The sequence below is a fragment of the Gallus gallus genome, chromosome 2 (assembly GCF_016699485.2).
Source record: "Gallus gallus isolate bGalGal1 chromosome 2, bGalGal1.mat.broiler.GRCg7b, whole genome shotgun sequence".
Taxonomy (NCBI): Eukaryota; Metazoa; Chordata; class Aves; order Galliformes; family Phasianidae; genus Gallus; species Gallus gallus.
Window position 1 is genome coordinate 137082378 of NC_052533.1, and position 10511 is coordinate 137092888.

Here is a 10511-nt window from a genome sequence, read left to right on the forward strand (position 1 = left end):
GCCCTCCATCTGCAGGGGCTGATCCAGGAGGGGGTGAGGACACCTCCATGCAGGGTGAGCAGCTCAGAGTCAGTGCCCTCATACTGCGCTCATATGGATGAGTTCAGGCAGGCAGATCCATGCCACTGACAACGCCTTCATCCTTTTCGGGGAGCACTGCAGGTTGGGCTGAGTCTGCAGGAAGGGATGTAGAGAGCAGCGGATGCTGGGGAAGACAGACACATGGGCTGCTTTGTCCCATCGCATTTAAAAGCCATCGTGTTGTGAGGCAGTAACCTGTAACAGGTATCTCAGGCGCTGCGACTCTGCCTTTGGTCCTCTGCAGGATGTTGGTGTGCAGGGGTTAGCATCCTCCCCCTGGCTGCAGTGAAGCAGCTCTTGCAGGGACCTTTTCATTGTGTTCATAGCTGCTGGGGTTATTGGCTCTGCAGAAACACATCTGCATGCAGACAGCACAGTGTGACCACACGTGTCCATGTGCACCTCGCACAGACATCACAGAATCATGCAGAATCACAGCACAGCTGAGGTTGGCAGGGACCTCAGGGTCCGTATGACACACCACCTTCTGAAGCAGGGCGACCCAGAGCAAGGGGCCCGTGGCCACATCCAGGCAGCTTTTGGAGCCCTCCAGGGAGGAGAGCCCACAGCCTCTGGGTAACCTGTGCCGGTATTCCATCACCTGCTCCATCTTTGGAAGAACCTCCTGTATTCCAGTTTGTGCCCAGTACTTCCTGTCTGGGCACTGGGCACCACTGCTAAGAGCCTGGCTCTGTACTGTGAGCACTTCTCCCTTCAGATATTCGTGCACATTTATGAGATCTCTCTGAGTCTTCTTTTCTCCAGGCCAAACAGCCCTGGGTCCCTCAGCCTGTCCTCGCAGGAGAGGTTCTCCAAAAGCAGCTTCTCCAAAAGTGGTCAAAGTGGTCTCTTATACCTCCTCCTAGAGACCGTGTCCCCCCAGCCTTGATGTCCCCCCCAGTTGTTGCTTATTATACTTTATATCAACAACATGTGGCTGCACAGCCTGGGGGCACCTGGCGAGAAGCTCCCTGGGGTGGCACCTTGACTTGGCCCTGTGCATACACTGTGTCAGTGCCTGTAGACACCATAGGGCCAAGGTAACAGCAAGACATCAGCTCTGAGGGTGAAGGATGTTGCATCAGGGCAGCGTGAGACAAAACCCAGCAGCAGTGTTTCACAGAAGTGCAGCAGGTGCTTCTCTGTTGGGTGTGACTCACTCGGGTTCATACAGGTGAGGGGGCTCAGGGTGAGTTGCTGGTGTGGTAACCGTGTGGTGAAGGAAAGCCAGGAACTCTCCTTCTGAGCAAACGTTGGGCAGCGATGTGAAGTGTTGGGTTAGGAAGAATGAGAGTCTTGTGGCTTACAGGTGAGAGCATACGTTATGGGATCCTGCCCACACCGCAGGCTGAGGCTGCTTCCATCACCCAATGGGAAAGGTGAGGAACCCACTGCCTGCCTAGGTGGGCAGAAGGCAGGCGCAGCAGTAACACCCATGTTGCCTGTCAGCACATGCACTTCTCATCTTTAAAGCATTACTTGGTGGGAGTTAATCCTCATACCAGGCAGGCGAGTCCTACCACACCACTCTGCAAAGAAAAGGAGTAAACGATGTGATGAAGGCCCATCGAAGGGTGAGTGAGGTCACAGCTGCAATGAAGTCACTGCAGTTCCTGCCTGCCTGTCCCGTGAGCATTGCACTGTGTGTACTCATCAGGTAGGCAGCTGGCAGCCCCGGCAGTGCCGGATCAGAGCTGGTTTTCCCTGGGCAGTCACTGGGCGCATCCTCACAAGGCCTGGTGGTAGGAGACTGCCTAGCTGGGGGTGCTGGAAGGCTAAGGGAATTGGATCCCAGCAGGATATGGGTGCAAAATGTTTCCTTTGTCACCTTTGGGTTGAAGATTTCGTCTCTCTGAATGGAGGCTTGGTGGTGGTTTCTGGGGTGATAGGGCTGTTTGTGTGGATCTCTAGCAAGGACTAGGTTGGACATCAGGAAATGTTTCTTCTCAGAAGAAGTGGTGAGGCTTTGGCACAGGCTGCCCAAGGAAGTGGAGTCACTGACCGTGGAGGTGTTCAAGAACCATGTGGATGTGGCACTGAGGGACATGGTTCAGTGGGCATGGTTGGGGATGGGCTGATGGTTGGACTAGGTGATCTTAGTAGTGTTTTCCAACCATAATGATTCTATGATTCTAAGACTCAGGCTACGGAACTGGCCCCGAGGACAGCTTTGTTCTCACCAGCTGCAGCCTAAACTGGGGCAGTGTTCACCATCTCACACTTCTCTGCTTGATGGGAGAACAGCACGGTGTCCTGGGCAAACACCTGCAAGCAGCTGTGAAAACTCCAAATTAAGCAATATTCAGGAAAAAAAAAAAAATACACAGCCCTTGACTTACATCTGTTGAAAGAACCATACCCTGAAACACAGGGTGATGTGGTTAGGACAGATAACACAGAGCAGAAAGCCGTGGCAGAACTGGCAGTTCCCTGTGCAGCAGGACAAGGAGCAGTGTGCTGCCTGCAGCCAGCCAGCAGCAGAACAATGTCAGCACACTGGCTGCAGTGAGGTACAGCCCCAGGGGCACGTGCCTTGCAGGAGAAATTAGAAGGATATCCAGGAATTCTTTCTTGCTCGTAGTAAGTCAGGCACAGTTTAGCTGATGGCAGTCGTGGACACTTGATTACATAGAAAATATATGTTTTCCATGCCAAAGGGTGTCTCCACCTCCTGCCCGCTGTGTCCAGCCCAGGAGTTTGTAGCCAGGAACTGTTAGTTCTCTGACATTTAGTTCCACAAGGGAGGAGAGCAGAAGCAGAGCGCTGAGGTGGCGAATGGCCAGCAGTGCTTGCACAGTGCCTGGGTGATGATCCAGCATGAAACAGGTTTCTCTGTGGGGCAGCAAAGCGCCAAAGCCTGTGCTGTTTGGCTTCTGTGGCTGCACCACAGCTGCTGCAGGAGCAAAGAGCACCCAAAGGCACTGAGCTCCTGGGGTGTTACAGTGGGGGTCATCAGTGGGGTTGGTTTGGGCTAGCTTTGTAGTGTGGATCATGGCTGACTTGCTAGAATAACCAGTGATCTCTTATAATTACCCTGGGGACATCACACAGTGACCGTGCCCTTCATCTCTTCTGTCCTTCTTGTGGCACGTCACAGCTGTGGCTCTGAAATGGGTCTGAGCACTGTTATTGGCACCGTGGTGTCTTCTGTGGCTTCTGGAGTTGATGTTTGGTGGCCCTCGGTGCGTTGCTGCCTGACTGCCTGCAGACTCAGGGGATCTAGCTTTGTGCCTCTCCTTGATGCTCCTCCTGTTGCCCACTGCTCTGTTTCTCTGGATGCCTGTGAAGGGAGGTGGTTAACACTGGGTACTCAGTTTTGCAGCCCACAAGCATTTAATTTTCCTGCCTCCTAAAACCTTCAGAAACAGAAGGATGGTACTGTTCAAGGGTAAAGCCTGCTGCTGAGGATGGACAGACAGCCTCTTACAGTCTTACAGGGAAGGTGAGGACACGGACGGAGGGAACAGAGTGTTACATTTCCACTCTTCTGTTTCCCCGGCAGCCTGAAGAAAGCAGCTGTTTCCATTGCGTGAAGGCAGGGCAGTTTCCAAAGGTGGCCCCAGGCAAGGTCTGGGAAGGTGCCAGGGGACTGCAGCCCTGCCCATCGGGCACGCTGCCCGCTCTGAGCCGCCCTTTGATGTGACAGGGGGGAACCTGAAGGTAAACCCTTCCTGCTGGACCAACAGCACATCAACCCCTCCAGTTGGCTCTGGGGAAAGTTGCTGTTTTTCTCACTAGGGTTAAGCAAATGCAGATTTCATGGTTGTGATATAAAAGCCACAACAGGGGAAGCAGCCTGGGAAGTTGCTCCTGGCGAGATTTAACCATGCCCCTTCGCTGTTCCTCTTTCCTCTTACGTGTTTCTAACATAAAGGAGAACTACCTGCTTTAGAAGACAGCTTATTTTGTCTATAGAAGACAGCTCTGTGCTGCGTTAGCAGTTATTTTCTACAAAAGCCAAAGCCTGACCACTTGGTTTCCATGAAGAACCCACAAGAGTATCTCGGGATGTTCACTTCCAGGTCTGTGGCAGGCTCCAGCCTGGCTCGCTCTGTATTTTGTGTACCTAAACATGATCCCAGCAGCGTCAGCAGGATGCAACGAGCAGCATCACTGCCTGATGGGAAAACTGTACCAAGCTGGGCAGTGATGACTGGCTCTGGTGGGTGGCCAGCGATCTGTGCAGCCACAGGAGCAGACTGCAATGGGCAGTGGGACAATTTGCCATCTAAAAGCTCCCATGAGCAGAGGAGAATTGTTATTAGAGATTTCCGATTCTGGCTGTTGGTAGGTTACACAGTTTTTCCTAAACACAGCCTGTCCAGCTGCATTCCTGAAGCACACATTCTTTGCCTGCATAGCTCACCCAGAGCGTGGCCAGGAATAGCGCTGCAGCTCTGCATGGGACCTCTCCCAAATACATCTCTAATTGAATAGGGCTACTTGGCCCACATGCTTGAACTCAGACCAGGAGAGGAAGAATTGTAATTACCGATCATTTCTGCTGCTTTTTATCCTTTGCCATCTATTCTTTATCCTTCGCATTTCAGACTTCCACTATTTCAGCCTTGTTTTCTGTTTCTTGAGCATCTGACGGATGCTGTGCAAGTACCACTGCCCTCTATTGGGCCGTGAGCAGGGACAGCAGAGCAGCCTTCTTGGGTTCATGCAGTTAAGGCCTGTTGCTGTGCAGCTGGACGTACTGATCTCTGTCTCTAAATCCACATAGCTGAGATTCAGCTGGCGACTTGTAGCCACAAAGAATTCTTGGCTGGAAGGGCCACTGCCAGCTTTCTGCCTTTTATCATAAATCTGGTGGTAGCTGGCTTGCTTTGGCAGCCCCACTTTCTGGAGCATAGTTTTGGGGTGAGACGCTCAGCTTTCAGTTTAAACCCAGGATGCACATTTGCAGCCCTGACAGTTGCAGGGAGAAGCTGTGGGGTGGGTCCTGCATGTGCACCCACGGCTCAAAAGGCAGACACAAAATACCCTGTGCTTTGGTTAAGAAGACATTCAAATGTATATATCAAGATTAAGTTGTAGTTTTTGAGTAATTGGTGCTGCCAGTCCTTTGAAAAGATGCTGTTGTGCCAGGCCTTTTTGTTATGGAGAAGCTGCCCATCATGTTGAGATCCAGGTCTGCAGATATGTAAGAGTCCTGGGCCAGGTGGCAATTTCTTCCCTTTGCTCCCAGGAGGTGCTGAGCAGGCACAGATGTACCAACCACCTTTCCCTTGCCTTGCATATCACTGCTCACAGGCAACCTTAATGCCAGAGCTTTAAATCTAAATACGTACAAGACATTTTTATAGCCTTTTTCTGTTTTGATGAGGAGTTGCCTGAAAAAGAGATGTTGTTTTCTGATCAGCCCTACTGCTGAAAACCACTGTGCCTCTGAGCTTTTCCCTTCCAGCAGATAACATGAAGACATATCTTAGGGGCCTTGGCTTCACCCTTCCAGGCTTGGTGTAGCTCCAGCAGAGGCAAAGATTTTATGGCCCAGAAATCACAGTTTTTAATTCTCCTTTTCTGCTTCCCTTTGCTGTGTGCAGACATCATCACAGTGGTCGGTCCTCCCTTTCAGCTTCCCCCTTGCTGCCTTGTGATGTTTACATGGCGCGTAGCGTTCTGCAAGCTTCAGATAAACAGAAATAAAAACCAGCGTTGGTTTGCTTTAGAAGAGTAACCCGTGGAGTCAGCAGCCATCCACTGGTTGTAACCTTTCACTCCCTCACCAAGAAGTGACTTTAGAGAGGAAACAAATAGAGTATCAACTTAAGGTTCCCATGTGTCACGCTGTTTTCACATGAAAGCATTAACAAACTAAAGGCAGCACGGGAATGAAGCAATAAAGCATCTCGGCTTTCTTGGACAGCAGTGGAGTAGAGCTTGCCTGATTTTTCCAGGAAGCAAGTGGATCTGCAGAGAAGGTGCCAAGGAGTCACAGCAGCATCCCTTGTTGTTACAAGGAGGGGATTTTCAGCACACACTGTGCCGAACTGATGATGAGCAGCTACTACATCTGTAGGCTCTTCTGTCTTTTTCCAGGCAGTGGGAGCCCAGCCCTTGGCAGATTCTGTACAAAGTGAAGAAGCCCAGAGGCAGCCCAGGAGTGATACTCTATAAGGTGTTTCCCATCAGTCCACAGGTGGTAGCTGCATGGACAGCAGATAATGCTGGTACCTGCAACAGGATGGATGAAGTCAGAGGGAAATCCATTTTCATTTGATTGTAGTTTCCTCTTTTTTTCAATCTCAGTCAGCAGAGGCAACCTTCTTCTTGTAAAGCAGAGGGAAGATCTATGCAATACAAGAGCTATCTTTAAAAATATATACCAAGTGTCTTGATGTTTGTTTTAAAATATATTTAAAACTCTGCAGGAAAAAAAAAAAGCTTTCTGCTTTGAGGGTCTTCCCATTCAAAAGACGATCCATCTGTGAAGTCCTAACTGAAGCTAATGCTGTATTTACACAACCACAACTTTGTGCTGAGCTCATCTTAAAACGTGGCTGATGGGCGTAAGTATTTTTTGGAGACTATCGTGGGTTACTTTCCCAAAGGTAGAGGTACAAGCCATGACAAGTCCTCAGAGTCACAGAATCAAAGAACCATAAAATTGTTTGAGTTGGGAGGGACAACTAAAGGCCATCTAGTCCAGCTCCCCAGCAGAGAACAGGGACACCTACAGCTCAATCAGGTGTTCAGAGCCCCGTCCAGCCTGACCTTGAATGTCTCCAGGGATGGGGCATCCAACACCTCTCTGGGCAACCTGTTCCAGTGCTTCACTACCCTGATCATAAAAACTTTTTTCCTTATATCCAATCAAAATCTCCCTTCTTGTAGTGTGATACCATTTCTCCTTGTCCTGTCACAACAGACACTGCTAAAGAGTCTGTCCCCTTCTTTCTTATAGCCCCCCTTTAGATATTGAAAGGCCTCACTCAGGTCTCCCTGGAGCTTTCTCCAGCTGAACAGCTCCAGTCTCTCAGCCTGTCCTCATAGGAGAGGTGTTCCATCCCTTGGATCATTTTTATGGCCATCCTCTGGGCATATGCACCAACAAGTCCATGTCTCTTCTGTACTGAGGACTCCAGTCTGGATGCAATACTCCAGGTGAGGTCACTGGCACTACTCATCACTGGCCCCTTCATGCTTTGGAAGGGATTCAGGTGTTCAGAGTTGATGGAGAAATAATTTGTCCCTGCCATAGTATGATCAAGGTATGGAGTTGCAGGACTCTGTAACTCATCAAACTCAGTGGGATCATAACTGGGAGAGAACTCAAGCAGGCCACCTGCGTGGCTGGAACGTGTTCTGGGTTTTTATTCTTTGGCAAGAGCTTGCCAAGATCAGTCTCTGAGCTCTGCAGAAGCAGTTAGGTGCTCTGCTCAGCCACTGCAAATCAGTTCTAAAGGGGAAAAAAATTCATCTGCCATCCCACCTTGGCACATGGTAAGATACGCGAGCTGCTGCTCTAGGACTACAGGCCTTCCAGGAGACAGTTCTGTCCCCTGATCCAAAACAGCTCACCTGGCCCAGGACAGACCCATTCTTTGTTTTTGTTTTTCTGGCAGCTGGGCTGACTTTAACAAGTCTCTGTGCACAAGAAGAGCTGCAGCAACGCAGCCCTGCTCTTCACACGCACCAGCTGCGGAGTGATGCAATCTGCCTTCCTGCTCCTTAAGCTAGGTCGGGTTACCTTGCCTTTTGCTGGAGTCAGAAGCACGCTCAGGGAGGGTTACCCTGGCTCAGCTTGCAGGCAGGAAACTGTTAAACTTCAGCCATTAACTGCACAAAGTCTGTCCGTGAGTTGTCCCAGCTTGGTTTTTAGATTGCAAATCCCCAGCAGCAGAAGTTGTCTTTCTTTTCAGAGCTAAATTCTCCACTGTGGTTTCCCACCCATAACGCACTGAGAAAGTGAGTCCTCCTAAGTCTACATTTCATGTTAAGGTTCTTCTGTTCCAACGCTCTGGAGGTTTTCCCAGCCTAGGTGGGACACAGTATCTGTATCTATCTGAATGTGCAAAATAGACTCCTCTGCTGCTGCCAAAACAGCTAATTTGGCCTCTGCAGCTGCTGCTGGCGACTTTCCCACTGATATAGTAGAGCAGGTTTTGCTTTTAAATTTGCATTCTGTGTCTCTAGGTAATACTCGAAACACTGTGGTGCTTTGAAATAGACTTCTTGTGCAACACTCCCATTCCTGCAACCCTCTTGTGAGGAGGCAGATCTGGTGGCCAAGCAAAAAGCACTTCCCAGCAGACCGCATGCTATTTGTTGGAGGGCGTTAAGCACTGCAGAACATGCTGTCTTTTAAAGTGTGGCCACTGTAAGTGCACCAGCTGGGGCACTGGGGAGGAAAATGCTTCTAGATCCAAGCTGAGCCATCAGCTATTCCATTGAGCATGAAACTGGTATTCATAGCATTCATATTTCTGTTGAATGTCCAGCAAGTATTGCAGCAAAATTAGTTCCAGATAACACAATTGATGTTAGCTTAATGGACAAAATCTTTTTTTGGAAGGGGATGTGTGTGTATGCCCATGTAGCTGTACCCATTGTGGGAAGGATGTTGGCTATGGTGGGGGAGGATAATGATACACGGAGCCTAAGTGAGGTCTCACTGTGTGTCTGTGGAAAATAATTATCATCTAAGGCAGAGTGCATAGCAAAGGAAAATGAGGAAACCTTGAGCAGGTGACAGCTGACTGAACAGATGCATTTTTAGATCTCTAAGCTGTTAGAAACGCAAAGATACATGATAAGACAAGCACTTGGCTTAAACTGCCTGAGCCCAGCCTTTTCCTCCTGTTTCCAGGTGCTGCAGTTTACCTTGTACAAAGCTGCTGCTGCTCAGCCTCTTCAGAAACAGACTTGGTCATCATGCCTGAGTCTAACTTCTTCGGGCAAATTGGGTCATTGTAATAGTACACATGATATACATCCCTGGAAATCAGAAAGTAAATGTATTACTTTTCCCATATAACTAATTTCACAATATTTTTGGAAGAAGTCTCCCTGTTGTCTTCTGAAGAAAACATTTGAATTGGAGGGAGAAAGAGGAAAAAACATAAAATCATCAGCCCCAAAGCCTTCCTATCACTGAAGTGGGAAGCCTCCTTATCTCCTGGTGTGGTTTCACTGCAGCTGCATGCTTGTGGGAATGGATGATACCACGAGAACAGTTGATCCCATTTATCCAATTTCCACCCTTCTTGATGCTGGAGTTTGTGTGGGATTACATTCAAATGCGTTTCTCAAGAAAAGTCAACTGGGGATACCACTCAACTCCCTTATCTCTACAGATCTTCAAAGCCATCCCCACCCCTTATCTAGATATGGACAGAGATGTTCAGTGCATCTCAGGGCCATCTTCCCTGTTTGATCAAGCTGAATGATGATCAGCTGTTCCAGCAGCGGAAGTTGGCGTAAAAATGGAATTGATGAAAGATTTGTAGGCTGTGGAGGGGGGACAAAATGGAAAGCACAGATGGAAGTGATTCCCAGAGAGGAGGGGTGGGGGCTCAGCTGTGCCTCCTATTAATCTTCCTTTACTGGGGTGCATGGGGTCTGCAAGGACGTGCTTGGGTAGAGGCTTCAGGATGTAGGTGATGCCCGTTATAGCATGAATTCATGGGCAGTTGCATGCTGTCAGAAAGACCACAGTTCCCTCTAGATAGAGGAATCCATTTTCTCTCCCTCGGGGACTGAAGTACTGAGAGCAAAGCACTACTGAGCTGATCTGACTAAGCTGACATAATAGGTTTCAAGCAAATAAGTCACAACCAGGCAGTAATTGCAGTAGCATGGGCTTAATGGTGAAGACACGGATTGCTGCAGGTATGTTGCAGGTGCAGAGGGTGTTGTCCCTTCCTTTGCTCTTTACCATGTTGAAGTCCTTTTTATAATTGACAGTTACAGCTTGACTGGCACTGCAGACCTGACCCAACAGATGAAATGAAACCTGAGAGCTCCTCCCTGCTATTTAAAATAATATTCCAAAAATATCCCCCTGTTCCCCAGGCATGGAAAGCACAAAGGGCAGAGGAGGACATGGTCTCCCAAGTGCAGTCACTCCGTCCCTTTTCCCCCAGCTGTAGCCTGGTCATCCTCTGACTGTCCATACAGTATAGGAATGTTTCTATCTTTAACTGAGGAAAGGAAAAGGGGACATTCTCTGATGGCTTGCAAAAGGGCTGGCTGCAGTGTTTCCGGCAGGAAAAGGTTAAAATTAACTTTATGGTGCACTTTATGGAGCGTCTGCTTTCTAGGGTGAAATTCTGGGTTCAGAAGCGTTAGAGTTTGCTGTCCTGTTGATACTACCTCAGGGTGCCCAGGAAGGCAGTGTTCTTGTTGCTCTGCTGTTCTGTCCTTCTTGGTGGATCTTCTGAGGTGCATCAGCATGAGCTGCTCTCATAGCACACAGTCCT